Raw genomic sequence first — 23,790 nt, 5'->3', positions numbered from 1 at the left:
CCTACCTTTTAGGATTGTTACATGGAGTCCTGACATAATGAACGTAAAGTGCTTAGCACACAGTCTGGCATACAAATAAGCTCTCATAAAATGGTCATCATAACCATCATTTTACTTGATTCTGCTGAGGCATTTGACACTGATGTTAGCTTTCAACTTTTTGACACTGTTTTGTTTTCTGGCATACTATGGTTTGGTTCTCAGCCCATCTCTTCATGCACTCTCTTCTTGTACCTAGCCCTTAAAATGCTAGCATCCTCCAAGGTGTTCTCCATGACCTGATTCTTTGCACCCATACACTTTCTTGATGTTCCTTCTTCTAAGCCAGGAGTTGGCAAATTTTTTATTACAGGAAAAGGAAGTTCATTCTTTAGGCTTGTGGGTCATATGATCTCTGTCACGACTACACTCTGAATCACAAAAGCATCCATTGAAAATATGTATATGAGTAGGCATGCTTATGTTACAACAAAACTTTATATATAAAAACAGGAAGCCATTCCAGGCCATAGTTTGTCAACTCCTCCTTTAAGTAGTTACAGCTCAGGTATACCTTGATTGGAATAATCATCACATTGCATCTGTCCTCCCTACTAGACTGTGGGCTACCTGACTGTGGGCTACCTGACTGACAGCAGGATGTCCTTTCATCCTTGCTTGCTCTACATGTAGAATAGAATCTGCAGATATATTCAGTCAACATCTGCTGAAACACTGAATGAGATGACCACATAATATCAATCTTAACAGTTCAAAACTTTGTTGTAGTATTAGGAAGAAGGCATTTATTCTATACGAGATCTTCAGTAGCTACCAAAATAAATGACAGAGAAGACCTCATGGCCTGTATAACACAATGAAACAACTAGTAGAATTAATCTTTCTTTCCCAAATGTGAGAGGGAAAATTCAGGTCCAGGAAATTCACAATTTCAAGGACCAAGTAATATTGCAGACATCAAAATAGAGCTGCTCAGCATGATCTATAAAACAGGACATACTTTATAGGAATTGAGAAACAGCTGTTTCCCCATTTCTGTTTTAAAAGAGGTAATAGGCTACGGGGCTCAGGAGTATTTTCTAAGCATATGGAGAACATTTATTTGCTTAAAGAAATGTGACATGAAACTGGCAAAGGGCTCAATTTGTAAGAGATAATGTCCTGATGGGTGAAACTAAGAGGATAAGAAGGATATATAGAGAGTCATTTCAGTATTGTGATTAATGAAAAAGGAAACACTAAGAAGCACTGAAGGGAAAAAAAGGAAAAGTTGAAGCTGAAAAGAACTAAATATGCTCTAGGGAAGGCACTAGCTACAAGGACCAAGTATCACTTGCAATATTAATGGCTTTAGTAAAACAAATTTTAGATAAAGATGACACTGGTTTAGGGAAAAATATGGAAACTGAAACCCCAGTCAAAAGTAACAGTGTGAATATTGAGTTTCACTAAATATAGTGTAGGATCCTTATAGAGCTAAGAATACCTGGAAAATATATTAGAAACTCTGGGGGAGAATTTTAGACTTCTGGTATATAGAAATAGGTAATAGACAAAGAAACATGCTTAACTTTTTCCTTTTAATTTCCATGTTCAAACTTACCGGCAGTAATATTTTTAGTACAATTAAACATTTGCTGAACTCATTTTATGGGAGATTACTCATTTTGTGTGACTCAATGTATTCTCTCAAGGGGCAATCACCAGACAGCACTTTTTAGAATTTCTTAAAATCATAAAATCACTATTTCTGTGAAAAAAAACCCTAAGGTTTGCTTTAAAAGAACGAAGTTAATATTGGTTTTCTTCAGATTCCTATTTTCCTTTCCTCCTAAGAGTTACAAAAGGATTCATTATGCAGCTACATGGGCATTAAGCCATTCCTCCTTCAAAAATTTAATGAGCACCTGCTATGTACCAGCTACTGTGCTAAGCTTAGAGAAGACAAGATGAATAAGATATCGTCTTTATTCTGAGAAGTTGACCATATAGGGAGAGCAACAGACATGGATAAGCAATTAAAATGCAATGTGATGCTCTAGTGATGGAGACCATATATGAAGTCATTAGGGACCTGGGGTTGGGGGATATGGGACTATAAAGGAATAGCGCTAGGGAGTTTTCTAAGGTGACAGAATATCTGCATATTGATTTTGGTGGTGGTCACACAAGTCTATATGTGTGTTAAAATTCATAGACTTGTATGTCAAAAGAAAAAAAGGCTAATTTTACTGTATGGTAATTTAAAAATTAAAAGAAAAAACACAACGTGATAGATGCCACCAACAGGAAACATTTAAATAAATTTTTGGTACATTTATATGATGGAATACTACTGAACAATGAAAGCAATGGACTACTGATAAATGCCGACAACATGGATGAGTCTCAAAAGCATTACTGAATGAAAGAAGCAGGATACAACAAAGTACGTCCTGTATGATTCCATTTATGTGAACTTCCAGAGTAGGCAACATTAACATAGAATGACAGAAATCAGATCAGTGGTTGATTCTATGTGATAGGATAGGGTGGAGTACTGACTAGAAAGGGCCCTCAGGGAATTTTCACGTGTGACTTAAGTGTACTAGGTCTTGGTCAAAATTGATTGAACAGGACACTTAAGATCTGAGTACTTCAGGGGCGCCTGGGTGGCTCAGTCGGTTGGGCGGCCGACTTCGGCTCAGGTCATGATCTCGTGGTCCATGAGTTCGAGCCCCGCGTCGGGCTCTGTGCTGACAGCTCGGAGCCTGAAGCCTGTTTCAGATTCTGTGTCTCCCTCTCTCTGACCCTCCCCCATTCATGCTCTGTCGCTCTCTGTCTCAAAAATAAATAAACGTTAAAAAAAATTTTTTTTAAAAAAAGATCTGAGTACTTCAGTGAGTGTACATTACACCTCAATAAAAAATACGCATTTAGCGGTCTTGGCTGGTCTTTCACAACATACAATTTCTAATGGTGTTTACAGTTGTAAAAAACATTAACAGCCTCTCTACCATAGGCTATTGTCTTTTTAAGATAAATCAGAATTTCTTTTGTTCTTTAATTGAAATAAACGTAAAACCCAATAGTAAATCTTATATAAACAATGAAAATGCAATGCAGAGTATGCAGCAGTAGGAGGACAAGGAGGATGGAGCTCTACATCCTGTTCATGTGAGGATTTGCTGGTGCATATTGGGGAAGGTATTCAGAAAGAAGTGAATCTCATCTGAATGTGGAAGAGTAGGAGTTCAATGCACAGACCAGAAAAGGAAGAGCATTCCAGAACAACATGTGCAAAGTCACAGAGAGGAGGGGGCTGGAGGAGGTCCTTCTGGGTGAGGTACACACAGGGGTACTGGGGGAAATGAAGCTCTAAAAGGAGGCTGGGCCCAGATTTACATGTACAGTTTAACCTGACCATCAGAATCTCCATTTTTCAGAGCCAGGGTTTGGCAAGGTGTGGGTTCTTGCCCAGACCCCTCAGCCACCGTGCAAGAGAGCGAGCACTGCTACCCAGATAGCTCAGGCTCTCTCGTCCTCTAGAGTGCACTGCCTGTTCTCTGCCACGCTGGAGAGTCTGGCCTTGATTATGATGGTGACGAGGATCTATGGGAAGCTTTACCTACCCAGAATCTACTTTAATAATCTACTTTATCCTCTGACAAGAATGGATCATTTGGGCTGTGTTTCTGTCTTTTTCCTGCCTCAGTTTGCTTGAAAGCAGATCTATGTCTAACAAGCTCATTAATAACAATGGCGAGGCAGTGATCACCGAAAGCGGTCCCTATGCCCTCCATTCCATAAATCTCTCCATGCCATAAGGTTCTCATTTTGGGATTAAGTCAGCAATGAGATGATGGTTCTATAAGTTTCTAAGTGGGAGATGGGGCACTCTTGGGGTCCCCTAATCTAAAAGAGAACACATATGCAGTGGTGGGACCTGTACTGTGGAGTTTTGTGCAGGTGCCCACACAAACCATCCCAGAGGATGCTGAGACACTGCGGTAAACAGGATTTGCTGGCCAGAATTTTCCAGGCCTTGATCTAAGTTTTCTGGTCCCTTGAATGAAGGGCTCAGGTACGGAACTCTGTCAGGCCTAGAGGTTTCAGAGCCATCCTTGAAGAGAAGCTATTTCCTCTCACTGGAGGAGACCCCAAGAAGACTCAGAAGAGCCTGGGCTCTTTTCTCAGAATTGACACTTCCTAGTGAAGGTCCTTTTACTGATTGGAAACGAGGATTAGGTCAACAGCTTGGGACTACATAATTGCCTTAATTAATAACGGCTTTAAAATAATCACAACAAAGCTGTACAGAGCTCTGTCATCTATGAGGCATGTTCACAATCGGTATCTAAAAATAATTTTGAGCCCCACAGAAATTCTGGAGGTCAGTATTTTACAGATAAGGAGGCTGAGATTTAGGGAGGTTAAGTTGCTGACATCAGTATAGTTTGCCTGCTTTTTTTCCCTTGGTTCTCTCCTTCCCTCTCTGCCCAATCTCTTTAGTTTTAAAAAATACCTGGTCCACTGTGGTCCATCTTATTCTAGAAAAGATTTAAGCCAGTTTACAAGGTTACAAAAAGTAAGGCAGTATAAATTGGAAGTGGGAGTGAACATGAGAAAAATAAGTATTAGACCTGAAATCAATCAAGAGGTATAATAAAAATGCTACAATGACCTGTATATTTGCTATTGACTGAGCACAAATTTGATTCTAAGTTTGTAGGAGCTAATGTGAAAAAGGAGACCTTTTCACTCACAGTATTCACAATAGCCACAGGCTAAAACAGTAACAATAACAAAACAATTAATTACTCAGGAGAAGTACAACCTTTCTGGTTCTTAATAATAGCAACACAGGTGTGCCTGTGTCATGGCCTGTTGGTCAGTCAGTTGAGTGTCCGACTCTTGATTTCTGCTTAGGTCATGATCCCAGGGTCATGGGATTGAGTCCCCCATTGGGCTCCATGCTGAATGTGGGGCCTACTTAAGATTCTCCCTCTTGCTCTCTCTCTCCCCCCACCCCCCCAGCTCTGTCCCTCTCCCCTGCTCACACTCTCTCTAAAAAAAATAAATAAATAAAATTGAGTTAAAAAAAAAACCACAACAACACAAGTTATAATGCGCAGCAATTTTCTTTGATAATTTACCAGCTTTGAACTAGGCCTCAAAATGCAATTTTGGTTTTTGCACTATCTTTTTAGTAGACACGAAAACCTACCATGTCATGTTTTAAAGAACATGAAAAGTACACAATCTCTGTGAACTTAGGTAGCAAACTCCTTTTACAGACATCAAAGCAGGAGACCTCAGTGAACAACTCATTGGTTGCTGAAACAGTTTCAGGACCCGTGGAGATGAGCAGGGTGACTATTTCTACACTTGCTCCAGGGGAAGAGATAAAACCTCACCTTCCACGATACAGAAATAAATGAGTCTTCATAGAGATGTTTTATCTTATTTAATAAATTGTTTCAACTTCATGATGAGGACTTGATGGCAAATATTAACGTGACCTTTTACATCTTACATCCCTTACGATGGCTGGTTTTCATACAGAAAAGCATTATTTCTGAATGCCATTCTCTATGCTGTACATCTTGTTGCACTCAGCCCCAGGGCCAGCGTTTATTTATATTGGCTATTTCATACTTTCCTTACTCAACTCTCCAGCTTCCCTTGCTTTTATGCCAAGGAATGGACACAGAGCTTTTCCTTTTCATAATTTATATATTCAGAAAATAAATACAAGTCAGGACTGCCCCTTTCATCCACAGGAAGAGTCTGGGGCCACCTGACTCATCGACACAACAAGCCCAGAAATAGAAAAAGCAATCTGGCTGAAAGGGAGAGAGGAGTGGAAATTCCTAAGCTAGCACACAGCTAAGGTGCTATGTCATATGAAATTAATTCTCTGAGGTCAGCAATTAGAGTCAGGTTACAGCCCAAACATAATTCTGCCTGCTAATTACTTGACCCATTACAATATTTATTTCATTGAGAGAGATGCCTAGCCATACGTTCCAAGGGTGGGCTTGGGGGCATATGGAAGGAAGCAGACTGCCAGAGAAATAGCAACTCCTTTTGCAAATAGATGTGCTTCCCAGCTCCCTAATTGAAACGATTATTTCCTGCCCGAGTGAGGGATCAGATGTGCCATGCCCCGCCCTTTCCAGCAAAATGAGGCACCAGAGACCACAGAGCTCTTTAGCAAAGTGCAAAAGATGACTGAAGAAATTAACTGAGTTATGTTCTGTTCTGAGAAGGCCTGTGGTGAGACGGTAACAAAACTACTCCTCGTATGGGGAAGAGGAAGAAGGCAGGGCATGAACTATGTGGCTAGAATGACACTTGTAGGTATGTGCCTTTGGACTTCTGAAGATTTATCTACCAGATAAAGACATTTGAAGTGGCAACAGGAAGGTATGCCAATTACCAGATGGAGATGTTGGAAAAACAAGAGTGCCATGAACAGGAATGACTCTACAATACAGGAATACATTAGGACAACAGCTCTTATGAAAGGGGGTATCAAGCAGTGTCTGAAGGGTTGGTGATGGTGAGGAACAGAGTGGAGAGATGAGGCTGAAAGTTGGTATCCGGCAATGTGAGACACCTATACATCTAATCAATTTATAAATCACTGCCACCAATAATAAAAATAGCGGTAGCAGCTGCTGTCACCATATGTTGAGTGATTCTGCTCTGTGCAGGTACTACACCAAGAGTTTGATATCCATGACCTCATTGAGGACTGCTGTCCCCTTCCTTCCCACATGGATTCCAGGTGGCCCTTTGCCATTTGGAGATGTGTTTCCCCCTTCTGGGATGTCCTTGACACTCCAGCAAGCAAATGGCACCTGAATAACAACACTGGGTGGTGAAGACTGTGAGGACCAGGAGAGATCCATCTTATGACTAGTTTGCTGCAGGCCGTTGATCACAAGAGGTTGCTGAGGTCAAGGTCACCAGCTGTGACTGTGGGCAATGGGAAGGCCTGAGCTCCCCAACCTCTCGCTTCTCCCATCGTTCTCATTTCTGCTCCCAGATCAACACATAGTTGAAAGAAAAGAAGGGAAAGACTGGTGCCTGTAGCTGAAGTGTGCAGTTTAATGGCCAGAAACCAGACTTGTCACATGTAATCAGATCATCATAGTGTTGGTGACAGAGTTAAGACAGTTGAAAAAACAGTTGCTATTCCAACTTCCAATTTTCAAGTTATTGTTGGGGCTGGAATTTCTCTCACCTCAAGAGTTTTATTTTGGAAAATCTCCAAAGCACATTTTTAGCCAAATCTGAGTAACTGAAACATGAAAGAAATAGTGGTTTTTTTCAGCCACATTAAACTCTAACCAGATGCACTTAAAAAAAAGCTTTTTGCATGTACACAGCACCTTTTATTCTAGCAGAGAATCATTTTAGTCCTTCCTGAACTGTATCCACCATAGACTGAAAATACTGTTTAAGAGCCATGGTAACCTGCTGATACATACCATCTTCAGAGGGGAAGTAGAGGACCCCGTTGGCCTTCCTAATTCTCCCTCTCTATTCATACCACTGGGAGTCCAAGTCAAATCAATTTACCAAACATTTATTGAATCCTTTCTGTGTACCAGGAACAAAGCTCAAAAACAGTGATCAGACGGCATAAATTTCACGAACTTGCAAAGTGAAAATGACATCTAGGATTCCAACGAAACAGCATTAGGACCAGGACCCTACCTGAATGGCTCACCTCACTGTTTTGCTTTTGGCAAAAGACAGTGCTCCTGGCATCTTTTCTTTTACTAATCACTAGGTAAAGAAATGATCTGGGCGTTTAGAGGGAAAGCAGTGAAGAAAAAGTAATGACAAGTTACCTAGAGTCCATGAATTCCTTGGGATGACCCCGGAGCATCATCTGGCAGACGTCTGTCCCCCTGTAACCATTCTGTCCCCCCTGTAACCCTATCTTCCTCAGGCAGTGTTTGTTCCCCTGTAACCACTCTCTCTCCACTTTCCATATGAGAGAGAGAAAGATCTTTTAAAAATGTAGGTAGGATTATGTAACCCTCCAGATTAAGAATCCATAGCAGCTTGCTTATATACTAATACCCACACTCCTTACCACAAACCACAAGCCTCCCTGCTGCCCCCCACCCCCTGCCCGACTAGGCCTCCACTTAACCCTATAGTCTCCCCCTGTTCTCCCTGGCCCACTATACCCCAGCCACACCGACATCCTGGGGCTCCTAGAACATACCCACTCCTTTCTCCCCTCAGAGCCTTTATGCCTATTGTTCTCATACCTGGATTACTTCTTCTGGTCTAGCTCCTTCCCATTGCTCAGGTCTCAGCTTAAATATCCCCTCATCAAAAGTCTCCTCTGACATATCAAGTAGGCCCTCACTCTCTCTTCATTCTCTGTCCCAATTTTCTCTTACTTTCTATCATAGCACTATCACAAGTTGTCATTATCTGATTTGTTAACTTCTCTTTATTTGATAAATAGACTTGATCAAATAAATTCAGTATATGATAAAAATTTTAAAAATCAATTTAAAATAAATGAATAAAAATAATACTTTATTTTTATTTTATAAATAGACCCATGGCCTTTAAATTCCAAGATGGCAGAAACCAATAAAATCTGCTTTTTATTATTTATTTATTTATTTATTTATTTATTTAACTTTATTGATTTGAGAGAGAGAGAGAGAGAGAATGCAAGCACGAGCTGGTATGTGTGTGGGAGAGAGAGAGAGAGAGGGAATATCATAAGCAGGCTCCACATTGTCAGCATGGAGCCCGACGTGGCACTTAATCTTACAAACCATGAACTGAAATCCAGCACCGGTCACTTAACTGACTGAGCCACCCAGGCACCACAATATCTGCTTTTTAAATATCACTTTTAAAATAGCACTCAGGATACTGTTTGGACATAGACATACAATAAGTAACTGTTCAGCAAATGAATGAATACAATAGCAATTAGTAAATTTTAAAAAAATGACATAACAGGGACATCTTTTCATTTTATTTTATGATTTTACTACCATAAATACTATATTACTGTAAATCTTGGGTTTCTGTTGGAAGTTTTTCATTCATTTTAATGAGGACCACCCTGGCCGAACTTGAGAGGCCGAGAGAATGGAGAACTAACTTATGGCTACAATTAGAAAGCTTCAAAATGATTATTTTAAAACACCAGGTTTGGCACACAATGCGTTTTGAGTAGGGGGAAGATTAGCCTTTCTCATTTTAAGATATTTGTGGTTGAAAGCAGAGTTGCTATTATATATGTAGCATGGTGTTTCTTAAGCAAAATTACAAAAGAACCTTAAAATCAAGCACCAGAACACTGAGAATGAATAGCACAATGTATTCCTGCGAAACTATTGTTATAGCTGGTCCCAGTGGAACACCTCTGTCTCCCTGTCATTTGGCTGTGGCCTGAAATACCAAACCATGGAATTGTCTGGAAATTCAGAAGTACCTGAGTGCTAGTCCCTACTTCCCAACTCTGCCCAGGGGTTAAAAGGGAAGATCTTGAGTCTTTAAGCTATGTCCTGCCTGTCCTCTGAGAACCAAGTCTGATAAGCTAGCAGGAGCCTGGGCACGCTAGAAAAAAGATGCCTAGAGATGCTCTCTGGAGGGCCCAGAGCGGCACTGGGTACTTGCCTACTGGATGAACAGCAGCCTTCCTTCCTTCAGTCACCTCCTGATCTGCTCAACCCTTAGGAACAGTTCCCTCCCCCCCCCCCCCCCCCGCCCACCTGTTTTCCTCATATATTTTGACTTCTCTGCTAGGACTATAGCTCTGCTCAGCACCTAGTTTATTTGGACGGGGTTCAGTTTCCTTGCATAATTCTCATCTTTCCATGTCTTCTGCTCCCCATTCCACAACCCTGCTTGGGATCTGCCCCTCCCCCACCCCCGCCCCCGCCCCCAGCAACTCACTTGGAATGATGTTGCAGCTACCTGTCCAGATTCTCCCTGCTGGGCTGAAACACCCTGTTGTAATATATGCCACTGGTCCCCAGGCTGCAGCAGCCTCCCCTATTCCTCATTCCCTCCTCTAGGCTGGCCTCTGAGGTCCCAGCAGCTTCTTCAGTAAAAATGCATACAGGTGACACTCATGACCCCTTCAGGGCACAGGGATAACCTTTTTTAAACCCAGGGATTACTCTGGGGAAGCTGCTAGTGTAGAAGTTTCTCTTAAGCTTTCTGTCAAGTAGAGGGCACCAAGTGGTGTGAAATTTCAAGCTGGGTCACACAATTTTCATGAGTAAAACAAGCAGCTAAAATTAGATGAGCTCTAAGTTCCTTTTCAGGTGAAACAGTCCAGAGTCCCAGAAAAAGACTTCTGGTTCCAAATCCTGTGGATTTCCCACTGTACTTCCCTGTCTATAATTTTCTGCTAAAATGCCACCGGTGGCTCCTCACTGTCTACAGAGTAGTTTTAACATCTAGCATCAAAGGCCCTTAGGATTCTGGACCAAATAAAGATTCCACTTCACACAGTATGAAACTGGACACCACAACCCTGTCCTCCAGGCATGGGAGCGACTCATCACTGCTGAGCCCCTCGTGTGCTTTCCTGCTACTGCGCCTGTGCTCACATCATGTCCTCTCCCTAGAATGCCCTCCTTCTTACCCTTCCCCTGGGAGAAACCAGCTACTCCCCTGCCAATGTGTCCAGTTCAAATAGCCCCAGTACCTGCCTTCACCCTGTGCACCCTCCCTGACCTCCAGTTTAGGAAGACTCAGACAGCATTATCTTTAGCCCTCTGTTATAATGCTTAGACCACTAAAATTAGGATTTTGACATATGCCTCTCCTACTAGACTATGAGTATCCGAAGGGCAGGGACAGGGCAACGATGTTATCTTTATGGTACCAAGGCCTGGCACAGTGCACAGCATGTTACGGCACTCAGGAAATACCTCTTGAAGTGAACTGGAAATTGTGCTTATGGACATGTACGCCTGTCCTTTAGGCTATCAGAGACACAGTAATGAAGGCAAAATTTGAGCTGAAAAATTAAACAAGTTGTCTGCTGATACAATATGTCTATAAGATGTGCAGTTAGTAAGGAAAACAAGACTAGGATGAAATGACATTTTTAAAGAAAAGAAGGGCTGAGAAGGGAGAAAAACTTCTAACTCATGTGTTTTTCTATTCACAAAGGATCTTTCTAGCCAAGGGGAAAACACTATTCCAATTTGAGATGTCGCTGGAATTGTTTCTTCTCTCCTTTTCCTCTAGTTTTCAGAGAACCAGTACCCATTTGGAAAAGTAATATGGATGCAAAAGTGAAGAGAGCTATGCAGTGCTATACCTCAACAAGGCCATTGAGTGATGAGAGCCGTGCGAAGAGAAAAGCATCATATAATGACATGAAAACAGGACACTTGAGGAATGACTTAGAGCTAAAACAGCTGCCACCTGGTATTTGGCATTTGTAACGTATACGAAGAAAGAGCCCCTGGAAACTGAAGAGTACAAACAACTCATTGCAACAACAAAATTCAGAACCCAAGAACATGTTTCCTTGTCTTTCTTTTTTGAAAGTTAACCTATTAGTATCATTTCCACTTTACAAAAATGTGAAACCCTGAAACACCGTATAATTCCCAAACACTGTCCACAGGTTGATTTCAAAGGAAGCGAGGAGTACCTTTCATTATACTAGGTTTTCCTAATCAGACTTGCTTACTTGAAGATACTTTACTACTGTTTGATTATCCAGACCTGTGATTTTTACATGTAAATCGTTAATTCAATCCTTAGGGAACATGAAGGCGAGGATAATGTGTTGAAATTTACATCCATCAGTTTTGCTGCTGGTAAAACGTCTATTAGGAAAAAGGTTTCAAATCCTGGAATTGAAAATAACTGATGGTTTTAATATGTGTGCTTTTATGATTTCTTTACCATTCAGCTCACTGAGATGCTGTTCTAAAGTTGCTTTATTCTAGAGCTGCTTCTCTCCCTTGTCCACTTGGTCAAGGTGGGTGGTGATGTTTCCTCCATCCAATACATATTTATTGTGTATTGACTGCATCCTAGGGGTGGGGGCTACAATGCTGAAGGGGGCAGTCTGTATTCTAGGAACACCCAGCCTAGAATGGGAGAGACAAATACGTTGGCAATTATAATAACGTGGGTTGAGAGTAAGGTGCAGGTATGCCCTTGGGAGCACCATGGAAGAATATAATCCATTGGGACTTAGAACAGTGGGAAGGATGGGATCTGTTATCTGAGTCAAGAAAAACTGAAGCATGCCCAGGGAATACTGCCTCTGATATCCTGTGAGCCATCTCTGCTACGGAGAACCCCACATTTCTTTTACAATTCATAGAAACAAACAGAAAAAATGAATGAGCAAATTAGTTTAAACCTCACCATATTTTTGAGAACCAGTACTTTACATCTCTCTCAACACCTTGAAGACATCAGTAGTACTAACTGTTAGGAAGAGTCTAGCAAAAAGTATAGGGTTGGGGTTTGCTGGATCATTTTCAAGTCATCAGTTCACAGACTCACAGAATGTTAGTGCCACAACAGTACGAAGATCTCATCTTTGTCAGTGCCAAACCTTCACAGAGGAGTAAACCGAAGCTCAGAGTCCATGGGAAAAAAAAATGACCACTGAAAGATTAGAAGTAATTTTTTTCCTGCTGTTTCTCTTCTATATTTAGCTGGTAGGTCACCTGAGAAGAGTGGGAATATGACACCTTTAGAGGATACGTTCTGCTTATGGACACATGTACTCATAATTTCTTCACTTATCTGTTTGGACTGAGTCAGCCGAAAACTCTCCTCTGTTTCCTCTCTATGTAGATACCCATTTTCAGTGGACACTGTGACAGGAAAGCCACAGGAAGGGGACAGAGTGTCCGTCTTTGGGGATCAATTTTTGAAATTTAATTGACAGACTAGTATCAATTCCATGTCAACAGAGATGGAAACTACAGTAATTATATTTCAGGATATGAACAAGCAGAGACAATTGTGTTTGTGTTGGAATAGATGCCCAATGGACAGTGTGCAAATGGAAATATTAAGAATTATTAAAACAACAAATAGCTATTATTTCATAAAGTTACTTATATTTCAAAGATCTATGCTGCCAATATAGATTTTAAGTGAGAAGTGTCCTTCTTTAACTCTTTCAAAGCTGATGGAACAGAAGGTGAAAAGTCTAATTTAGGCCCATCCTGGTATGTCAGAATCTCCTAAATATGACATATGAAAAAGGAAAGTGTGATAAATAATTATTTTTTCTGTATTCATAATATGATACTATAGCAATGATGTCTAATAGAGATATAATACAAACCATGTATGTAATGTTACATTTTCTAGTAGTCACATTTAAAAAGTAAAAAGAAATGGTAAAAATCATTTTTTAAATGTTTACTTATTTTTGAGAGAGAGAGAGAGAGAGACAGAGTGCAAGCTGAGAAGGGGCAGAGAGAGAGGGAGACACAGAATCTGAAGCAGGCTCCAGGCTCCCAGCTGTCAGCACAAAGCCTGATGCGGGGCTTGAACTCGTGAATCGAGAGATCATGATTTGAGCCAAAGTCGGACACTTAACTGACCAAGCCACCCAGACGTCCCAGTAAAAATACATTCACAAGTACAAGGACTGTATCTGTCTTTAACAATGTGCCTGACACATAGTGAACACAAAAACAGCTAAATGAATTAATAACTGAACTCTTCCCTTAGCCATTATATACTTGTTTCCATGACATCTGCACACAAGAGAACATGATGATCTGCCATGAAAATAGATGCTACAAGGCATAGAAAGAGTATGGGATTCTTACATTCTTCCTTTTCCCTTTATTTTTTATTAAAAAAATACTATTTCCCTTCCATTTCCTTAGAGATTAGGGTTGACGAAGTTAAAAACACACAGGGGCAAGGAGCAACTAAGTAAATGGTTTGAGAATAATAGGAACCAGGCTATCCCCACTGTTGGGTAAGGGAGTTATAAACATGGGAACAGCAAAAGCTAGAATAACCCCTATGTTGGAATGGGACTGGAGCTATCATTGTGATCTAGTATTTAATAGAGAGTGAGAGACAGAGAGAGAGGGGGGAAGAGGGAGAACCGAGAAACCATGAGCATACCTAGTCCAGTGAGTGCACCCAATGCCCAGATCTCGGTTTCTATATACCATTTTCCATTATGGACCCAGATCTCCTTGAAGATATGGTGAGTTCCAGGGCTGGGTAGAATAAATATAAGATGCATATGCTACATTTTTTTGTGCCCCAAAGCGAGGAAGTACTTAAAAAATGATGCGGACTTGTGAAAAGAACACAAGAGCCAGCTTGAAGGGTCTTCCACTGGCCAAATTGAGATCATCTTGGTATCGAGATAATGATATTAATGGATTATAACCCACTGAATAAAATAGAAATCTGTAAGTGCATATTGATATAAATGAACACAAAAATAGGGGGATACTTTGAGAATATATAAGTATATTGCTCCTAACTAAACTTTCTACTTTAAGGAAGTTTAGTTAGGAGCAATATACTTACATATTCTCAAAGTATCTTCCCACAAAATACTTATTTTTTACAAACTGAAAAGGTGTAACTTCACGGTGGAGATATCTGGCAGATGCCACCTTCACCAAGTGGTGTGGGTCCTGGTATGGACAAACTCTGCTTATGTATCTCCTGATTTGATTATGAGAAGAATAGAGCATTGCTCCTGTGATATTCCTGCCCAAAAATGCACACATTCAGTCTTGTAATGAGAAAACATCACACACTCCTAGATTGAGGAACATTTTACAAAACGTACTCTTCAAAATGTCACATGGCAAAACATAAAAGGAAAGATCAAATAACTGCTCAAGACTGAAGGAGAAACATGACAACTAAATGCGATATATAATCCTATCCAAAAGAAAAAAAGAATTTTTTTCCCTTATAAAGGATATTAATGAGACATTTGGTGAAAAGATGAAGGGAACTATAGATTAGAAAGTAATATTGTACATTGAAGGGAACTATGGATTAGAAAGTAATATCATTTTAGTGTTAGTTTACTGAATTTGACTGTTATAATGTGCTTATGTATAGCAGTGTCCTCAAATCATGCTGCACACCCAAAACTAATATAATGTTACATGTCAATTACATCTCAATAAAAGAAAAAAAGAAAAGAGCACTTGTCTTTTAGGATAATCACACTAAAGTGTATGAATTGATTCAGAAACAATATACACACATAAGCACATGGAAGGGAGAGGAGGAGGGGGAGGGCCAAGGAAGGGGAAGAGGAAGACAGCAAATGTGGTAAAATGTTAAAAGCTGGGAAAACCTGGGTGAAAGTATACGTGAACTCCTTATTATTCTATTATCTTTTCTGTAAGTTTGAAGTTACTTGTATCTTAAAGATAAAGAGCATGGGTTATGGAGTGACTCAAATCCAATTCTGAGAGCCTGGGGAAGTTACTTAATTATTTTCAGCTTTGGTCTTTTCATTTGATCACCAATATAGGACTTGGAGGGATGTTGTGACGATTTAATGATGTGCAGATTGAGTATCTGGCCGGTGGTGGGCTTATCTGGTAGAGGACCTGATACCTAATGCGTGACGCAATACATACTTGCTAAACAAATGAACAAGCTCCTTCTTCCTGCCCCTCCTCCTTCAACAGGAACAAGCGATACCACTTACAGAAAATTAGATTCTGCAAATTTTAGCAATCTAAGGTATGAGATTTCTCTTAACAACCGAATATAAAACAAAGAACTTGATTAATAATAATAAATACCATCCTACACTAAGATGTTGCTCTGGAGCTTCCTCAGCACTTTGTACTCACATCTCATCTCATATGACACTGAATGGAACAGGCAGGCATTCAAGTTAAAGTTCAGCATTGCGTTAATAATAGCGAATCTCTACAGAGCCTTGGGTTACAACTGTCAAAGAAGAGGTCATGCCCTTGTTACTTAAATCCCCAAACAAGGCTTGCATCAGTTCATGGTTGCAGGGTACAGAATGAGGTGCAATTTAATGTCCATTTGGACATTTATTTCTAAGATGCTGGCACCGTTGATTGTCTGTGGTTCACACTGTATTTGGGGCAGTGACAAGGCAGAGAAAGGGACTCAGGTTGTCCTGGGAGGATTCTTCTCTCAGCCAAGATGTGCATGTGAATTTGGAATTACCCAAGAGGGTGTTTCAGAGCTGCCTGCCAAGAGTGGTGTCTTCTAATCTCGAGAGCAGCTGCCGGGCACAAGCATGCAAACGCACACACATACACACAGACACACTCACAGAGCCTCTACCTGCCTCTACTTGTCTGTTCTGGGCAGATGGCTCTCGGTTTTTGGGTCGCCTCATCCTGCAGCCCACTTCAGTTAGACCCTTTCTTCTGTGGAGACTGGCAAGCCGTGGGGTGAAGGATTCGGCAAAGTTGCCTGTCTTCAGAGTATGAAGGACGCTTTCCAGAGAGGAAAGAGGGTTATATTCAGTGTTTGGGCCCAGTCAGTATTGGGCTCCCCACTGCCTATCCTTTGCAGAACTGTCAGTGGCCTCTGGTTGCAAACTCTCCGTGGCTTTGAAGCCCACAAAACAAAAACTGAAAGAGTGTCCAAGAAGAAGAGAAGAAAACGTTGTTGGTCCCTGGATTCCACTATTGGATTTTGGTGGGGATGAGAAGAGAGAACTGCTGGGCATAATCAAGCCAAGGTACATGCACATTAAGGTAAGTGTCTCTGTCGCTGCTCAGAAGAAGCTTTAGGGTGATGTTTCTGTATTAGCCAACATCTAGGAGCAGGGTCTTAACGGATATTAAACAAGGGGATGTAGTAAATCTCAGGTATGATCAAGAGCTTATAACAGATGAGCAACTTTTAGGCTAATGTGTGTAAGAGCCACTTGCGAAATAGAGAAACTGTCTTGACAGTAGATGTTTTGCTAAATTGGTAGGGATGAGAGAAAACCAAAATGAAATTTTAAATTGCTATCCTCTAAGAGTAAGACATATGGTCAAAAATTTAAAAAAAAATAGGTTTGGGAAAATGACTTTTCCCAAGCAGCTTGTTCTTGTAAGCTGCTGTGAATGATCAATATATAACTTCAAAATCATCACAATGTTATGAAAATGGAGAAGTACACTGGATTGGAGAGAAGGAATTCTCTTCATGGAAAAACAGAAGAAACCATCAACTTAACATGGCAACTAGATTGCATTCTTTTCTTTACTTTCGTTCACATTTTTTGGATGACTGTAAGAGAATAGAAGGATATTTTTGAGGTAAGGTTTTTAGAAGATTTGGGGGAAATACCTATCAATTCAAAGAATATCACTGGATATCTATGGGCACATCTCACTGTCAATGGGAAATGATGCTAGATTGCTGCCAAATGATGCCAGAGAAAATTCTGCTCACTGTACTTGCTCTATGGGAATATTATTTATTCAATATTTAGGGTGACTACATAGTTTTGAATATAGGAGCTCCATTCAGCATAGATACATATTCATCTAAAATGATTATAATATAGTCAATTATTCCTTTTCTCTTAATGACAACTGATGATCACATGTCTTTTCAGTATCTATGCAGCTCTTGGGAAGATTATAAGAAGTATAATACAAATATTGTTTGACAACACTTAACCATATTCCATCTGTGTATTAGGATTGTATAAAGTAGGACAAAGAGTGGCATGCTACTGGAGAGAATTCTTTCAATTTATGGCAGTGTTCCTCCAGCTATAATTAAAAATGCTTTCCCTATGATGACACCAATATATCAATCTTCTGTCCCTTAAAAACAAATATTCCAAGTAAATATATCTCTACCATTATCAGTTAACATTATTATGAAATTCCCATTAGGCTTAGTTAAAAATAAGGATAAACACTTTAAGAGCTCTTTGCTATTGAATATTTCTAAAGACAGCAATAATTTTCATGGGCTATTCCCACTTCTTTAAAACAAATATGTAGGGCAATTAAGACATGTCACTCTGATGAGAATTTTCCAAATGATTTCCCAAAAGAATGTAGGGTTTGGGTTCTTATGATAACCAACACAAAATTATGCTATAAAAGTTCTGGGGCAAAGACAACTACTCTTATTAGCAAAGTTATACAATGTTTTAATTGTCTAGCTTCTGTTCATGTGTCATTATCTTTTTTGCTTAAACTGTTATTGAATCAAAGAATTTGTTACCTAAGAATTGGTCTTAGGTGGCATTGTCACTGGAGATGGAAATACTTCACTGTGTTTTCAAACTGATGGTGCATTTGATAGAGCACTATTGTAGGAAACTGATACTGCAACTTGTCAAGAGTTGGGAAAGATGAGGAAAAAAAAACAACAGTAAAGGGCCTTGTGTGCTTTTCTTCAGAACAGAGTCCATATTATTGTCTTAACCTAAAGCAAAATTTTCATTATCACTGAAATATATGCCTCACCTCTCCAATATGTTGTATTAAAAAACATTTAAAGAAATGTTAGTTCCTTTTATTTTCCTTAGAACAGAACTAGTGACCATCAGCATTAAATAACCATTCATGATGAGCACAGAACACTATTTGTTTCATTATAATTAGGGGAAACATTTTCATAGTAAAGGGCTTAATTTGCTCATTTGTTCATTCAGCAAATATTTTAGAGTGCCTTATAGGCACTTATAGCAAATATTTTAGAGTCCCTCATAGGTCTTACTACATGCCTACTATGGGCTGGGTTACTGGGGATACAGCAGTGAATAAGGCAAATATGGCTTTTATAAGTGCTGAGTATAGGGATCTTCACAGAGGGGCTGATTACTAGTGATCTGAACCTGCATACAATGCATGCTTTTTTACCATGGTAAGTATTTTATCCTTCATTTCTGATTAAAAGTTAAGGACCAGAAAACTTCTTCCCTACTTTAAAAAGGGTTATTTAATGTCTGCAAGGTATGGAGGCAATTCCAGAGACCAACTTAACATCAATCAAATAACCAAGTTCATATATACATTTTAGTAGAAATACTTGAGCCTTCTTTGAAGGATGTTGACATTTCTGTTGAAGCTACAGATGTTAAACATAAAAGGCTCACATATTGATAGTGTTTGCTCCTTCAGAATTGGGTCAGACAGGAAGTCTCTAAGGAAGACATCAGAACAAAATCTGCATTATAGCCTCATAGCTATCTGGGGTTCAAATCTGACAGAAGATCAAGATATTTCTGTCTACTCTGACAAAGACAGTACATCATTGGAAGCTACATATGAAAGAACAGCAGTACCATTTTTCTCACCCTGAGGAGACTTTTTATGATAGCCTTAATCATAACAACGTCATTTTAGCCCTCCAGGTGTTTTACATTGTTAACATAATTCAAGTATCAGTCACTCACTTGATCCTATAGTGGCCCTGTGCGATAGAAAAGGCAGGTATTATCCCCTATTCAGCAGATGGAAAAACCAGGTTTTAGACATCTAAGGGACTAGCTCAGCTAATTTTCTCTCTAATGCACAGTCTCATTAAGTAATTTCTCAAATGAAAGAATAGAAAAAGTCTGAGTTTTCTGGGGAGCCTGAGTGGCTCAGTTGGTTGAGCATATGGCTCTTGATCTCAGCTCAGGTCACGATCTCACCATTCGTTGAGTTTGAGCCCTGTGTCGGGATTCTCTCTTTCTCTGCTCCTCCTCCACTTGCACACTTTCTTTTTCTCTCAATAAGTAAACATTTAAAAAACTAAATAAAATAATAAAAGAAAAAGTCTGAGTTTTCAACATGAGAAGTCATAGCTGCAACCAATACTGTTTAAAGGTGATAGCGGCCAACTGGCCTATGCTGACAGAGGAGAGCTTCAGGCCTTCCCCAACCCTATCCTCTTCCTGCCTTCATCTCCCTTCTAGGTACTCTCCCCACAGTTCTCTCCTCTGGCTCTTGAAAAATCAGTTTAGTTGCTAAAAGAACTATAAGCCACTGCTTTCTTCTTTTTAGTACAGGAACAGTATAGTATATCAGTATATTCACCTACATGTGAATGCAAATGGAATTTTAAACTGCTGGTTAATGCCACCACCAGCCTGGCAACATAAAACACTGTGTCATCAGATCATACCAATTATCTGCCAATCCAGATCCTGCTTTTGGTAGAAGCATAAGTGGGCCCTTGAGAGAAGCAGTTCATCATGAGGAAGAGAGAACAGCACAGGAAAAAAAATTCTCTATGTGGAAAAACAGTAAACATGGTTAACTGAGAGTTATAGCAAGATAAGTGGAGCTGAAAAGAATAGTCTTAAGTCAATGAAGAATATCTTTCTGATGAATTTTGAGAAAGCTCACAGATCTGCTGATAACTAAGCTACTGAAGGTAGCAGTGTGTAATATACCACACGTAACTATTACTGTTACCAGCTATGACTGATTAAATACACAAGACTTCTTTTCTTTCTTAAAATTTTCCTCAAATTTATTATATACCTATTTAAGGTTTTTGGAAACTTTTAACTATTTTCCTGTCATGTTAGTGGCTTGGAATGAATGTCACTGGTCTTCGTGATGGATCTAGGGACAACCCCTTGACTAGGAAAGTAGAATTCAGGGGTTGACAGCAGTGTGGATAAAGCAGAGGCTGATTCTGTGCTTCTCCTTAGAGCTGTTGCTCCTGGACCTGAAACAGAAAGACACAGGGCAGCTGCCTCTGAGCCATGGTATTAAGCTGCCAGGTTGTAAGTAGGGACACCAACATCTTGGTTTTCAGCTGCTCTGAACATCTTCACATGAAGCTATTTTAAGAACTGTTTGCATTTGATCAGGGAGCATGTGGGGTTAAGCCTTGAGTTTTCCATTTCAGTTTTAGATCCTAAGCAGGTGCAGTTTGTAGTTCAGAATTTAAAATCTTATTATTGTATTTTCCCCCAGCTAATTCAAAAATGGCTTTTTTTGGAGGACAAAAGCCTGTGATTGAGAAGGAGACTGGTTTCTCAAATAAATTAAAAGTGCTTAGTACTTGAATTAAAAAAAAAATCACTGAGATTTTTCATCATAATTCTTGTTTGGCACATTTTGGTTAAAATATGAAAGAATAAATAAAATCATTTGGCTAGAGTTAGAACAATATATAACTATTTCTGCTAAGGCCCATTAATGGAGCTCTATATTCTACTCAGTTTGCTTGGAATATTGCTGACAAGGATACTATTGTGTATTAGGGACATGTAGGATTGTCAGACAATATCACACTGTGATTTACCACTTGAACTCTGACAATTAGAGAAAGGTATCCTCTAAGACTCATTCTATTTCCTGGAGGTTCATAGAATTAAAACAAAAGTAAAAGCAACACAAAACAAAAATCCTTTCTTTTAAAAATGTTTTAAGCTAAGTATCTGCAAATGCCTCTACAATTTATATAGATCTTCCCTGGTCTGTTGAAACTTTATTTCTAATGGTCCACCATACATTCATGCATCTGAACCAGAACCTCATTCTTAGTTTAAAAAATACGCTTGGGGGTGCATGGGTGGTTCAGTTAGTTAAGCATCTGGCTCTTGATTTTGGCTCAGGTCCTGATCTCACAGTTCCTGAGACTGAGCCCTGAGTTGGGCTCTGCCCTGACAGTGTGGAGCCTGCTTGAGGTTCTCTGTCTCCCACTCCCTCTGCCCCTCCCTGCTCACACATGGACACTCTTGCTCAAAATAAATAAATAAACATTAAAAAATACATTGGTATGGTTTAGGAGATTCAACAAGCAGAGGTGTTAGACTCTGCTGTTGGATCCAACTCTGGGAATATAAGGGAGGTAGGATAACCAATTTTCCAGGTACACTTGGGAATGGGTGGGGGGCTTCCAAGAATGCAGGACTGTCAGTGCTAAAACCAGGACTGTGCTGGGAAAACCTGGTGGTGGGTCACTGTAAATGGAGAACACACACCTGGAATGACCAAACTATAGATGTTTACTGGTGTAGAGGAATGGGGTATAAGAAACCAACTGCCATAATCCTCAGTCTGGCACAGTGTACACATGGAAGGCTTCTTGTTTAGGGAGAGGGTGGGGCAGTGAGATAGGGGTTTGGTCACAAGAATGATCTATTTATAAACTTTCATCCTTCCTAACACAAGAGAATATTTGAAGCACAATAACAAAGCATCATCTTGAAGCTTGAGGAGTTCAAGTTTCCCAGTGGGTTTGCCTGGCTTCCCACTGAAAACAACCAAAACCAAGACTCCAAGATTATAGAGATATTCCATTGTTAGGGAATGTGGGCTATGAGATGTTTTAGCTCCAGTCTTCAAGTTCCCCAAACTATCAGAGGTCTATTCGTGACTTTATTTATCTTGGCACTAACTCCACTTTGGATGACATATCCTCCTATTTCCTCTCCAAACAAGAAGAGTAAAAATGGCTACTGCTGTAGTCTGAATGTGTCCCCACCAAATCCATATGTTGAAATCCTAACCCCCAAAGGTGGTGGAATTAGTAGATAGAAACTTTGGGAGGTGTTTAAGTCATGAGCCCTCATGAATGTCCTTATAAAAGAGACCCTAGAGAACTCGTTAGCCCCTTCCACCTTGTGAGAAAATAAGACATCTGTGACCTGGAAGAGGGCCCTTACCTGACCACCCTGATCTCACATGTCTAACGTTCATAACTTTGAGCAATACATTTCTGCTATTTATAAGCTACTCAATCTATGGCTAAGGCAGCTTAGCTACAGCTAAGACAGTTACCAACATTTTGAAGGGTGGGTATGGGTAAAGAAGTTACTAAGGACGCTATCTTGGATTTGGGGGGATGGGATCATAATGACACATATTTGCACATGGAGATTATGGTGTCTATGTCTTCCCTCAATGATTCTTGAACTGATGCTTTCTAAAATGACTTAACAGCTAATTGACACATTGCTAACCTTAAAATGTGTTAAGCAGGTGCCTAGGTGGCTCAGTTGGTTAAGTGTACAGCTCTTGGTTTTGGTTCAGGTCATGATCTCACATTTTGTGAGTTCAAGCCCGAGTCGGATTCTGTCACTTACAAAGTGGTGCCTGTTTGGGATCCTCTCTTCCCCTCTCTCTCTGCCCTTCCCCCACTCACTCTGTCTCTCTCAAAATAAATAAGTAAACTTAAAAAAAAGTTAAACAACAATATTAATAGTGGCTTCATTTATAATTGTCCCAAACTGGGATAAATCCAAATATCCTTCAACTAGTGTATGAATAATTATACATTATCCATTATATAATAAATTCATATAATGAATTACTACTCAGCAACATTAATGATACATACAACAATATGGATGAACTTCAGATGTGTTATGCTATGTAAAAGAACTCAGACTCAGAAAGGTAAATAGTGAATGAGTCCATTTACATGACAGTGTTGAAAATGAAAAACTAAAGAGACATAAAACAGATCAGTGGTTGCCAGCAGCTGGTCCTCAGGGGAGAGGCTGAGTCTTAGAAAGGGGTGAGAGAAAATGTTTAGGGTGATGGAACTGCTCAATATCTTGACTGTAACTGTGGTTACATGATTGGATGAGTTGTTGAAATGTGCAGGATTGTATACTATAAAGTGAATTTTACTGCGTGTAAATCATACTTTAATAAAGTAAATGGGTAAAAAAAAAAGATGTTAGGGATCACCATCTGTGAGGCTCTACATTCAAGCCTTCTACTCTAAACTTCAACCAGCATGCTCTACTTTGAGATTGATGTATTGGAGTTCTTGTAGGTTTCCAGTGGGGAGGAAGAAAGAAAGGAAGGAAGAAAGGAAGAAAGAAAGAAAGAAAGAAAGAAAGAAAGAAAGAAAGAAAGAAAG

At 39.8% G+C, this 23,790-nt stretch overlaps 2 protein-coding genes across 5 annotated transcripts in view; one reads left to right on the top strand and one right to left on the bottom strand.

Moving 5' to 3' along the window:
- Nucleotides 1-23,790, bottom strand: part of CMSS1 (cms1 ribosomal small subunit homolog) — a 383,830-nt gene that overhangs the window by 55,980 nt on the left and 304,060 nt on the right. The window contains exon 1 of one of the 4 annotated variants that reach the window (XM_040484307.1): nt 9,988-10,145. The exons of the other annotated variants lie outside the window; for them this stretch is intronic. The gene's annotated coding sequence lies outside the window, so the exon portion shown is untranslated. Of the gene's footprint in view, nt 1-9,987; nt 10,146-23,790 lie in introns of those variants that run through there. 4 annotated transcript variants of the gene reach the window in all.
- FILIP1L (filamin A interacting protein 1 like) overlaps nt 16,152-23,790 on the top strand; it is a 302,611-nt gene continuing 294,972 nt past the window's right edge. Inside the window, exon 1 of the mRNA XM_040484300.1 lies at nt 16,152-16,718. The gene's annotated coding sequence lies outside the window, so the exon portion shown is untranslated. The remainder of the gene's footprint in view (nt 16,719-23,790) is intronic.

The sequence above is a fragment of the Herpailurus yagouaroundi genome, unplaced genomic scaffold (assembly GCF_014898765.1).
Source record: "Herpailurus yagouaroundi ecotype Mexico unplaced genomic scaffold, PumYag 162, whole genome shotgun sequence".
Taxonomy (NCBI): Eukaryota; Metazoa; Chordata; class Mammalia; order Carnivora; family Felidae; genus Herpailurus; species Herpailurus yagouaroundi.
This window is presented reverse-complemented; position numbering and strand designations above follow the sequence as displayed.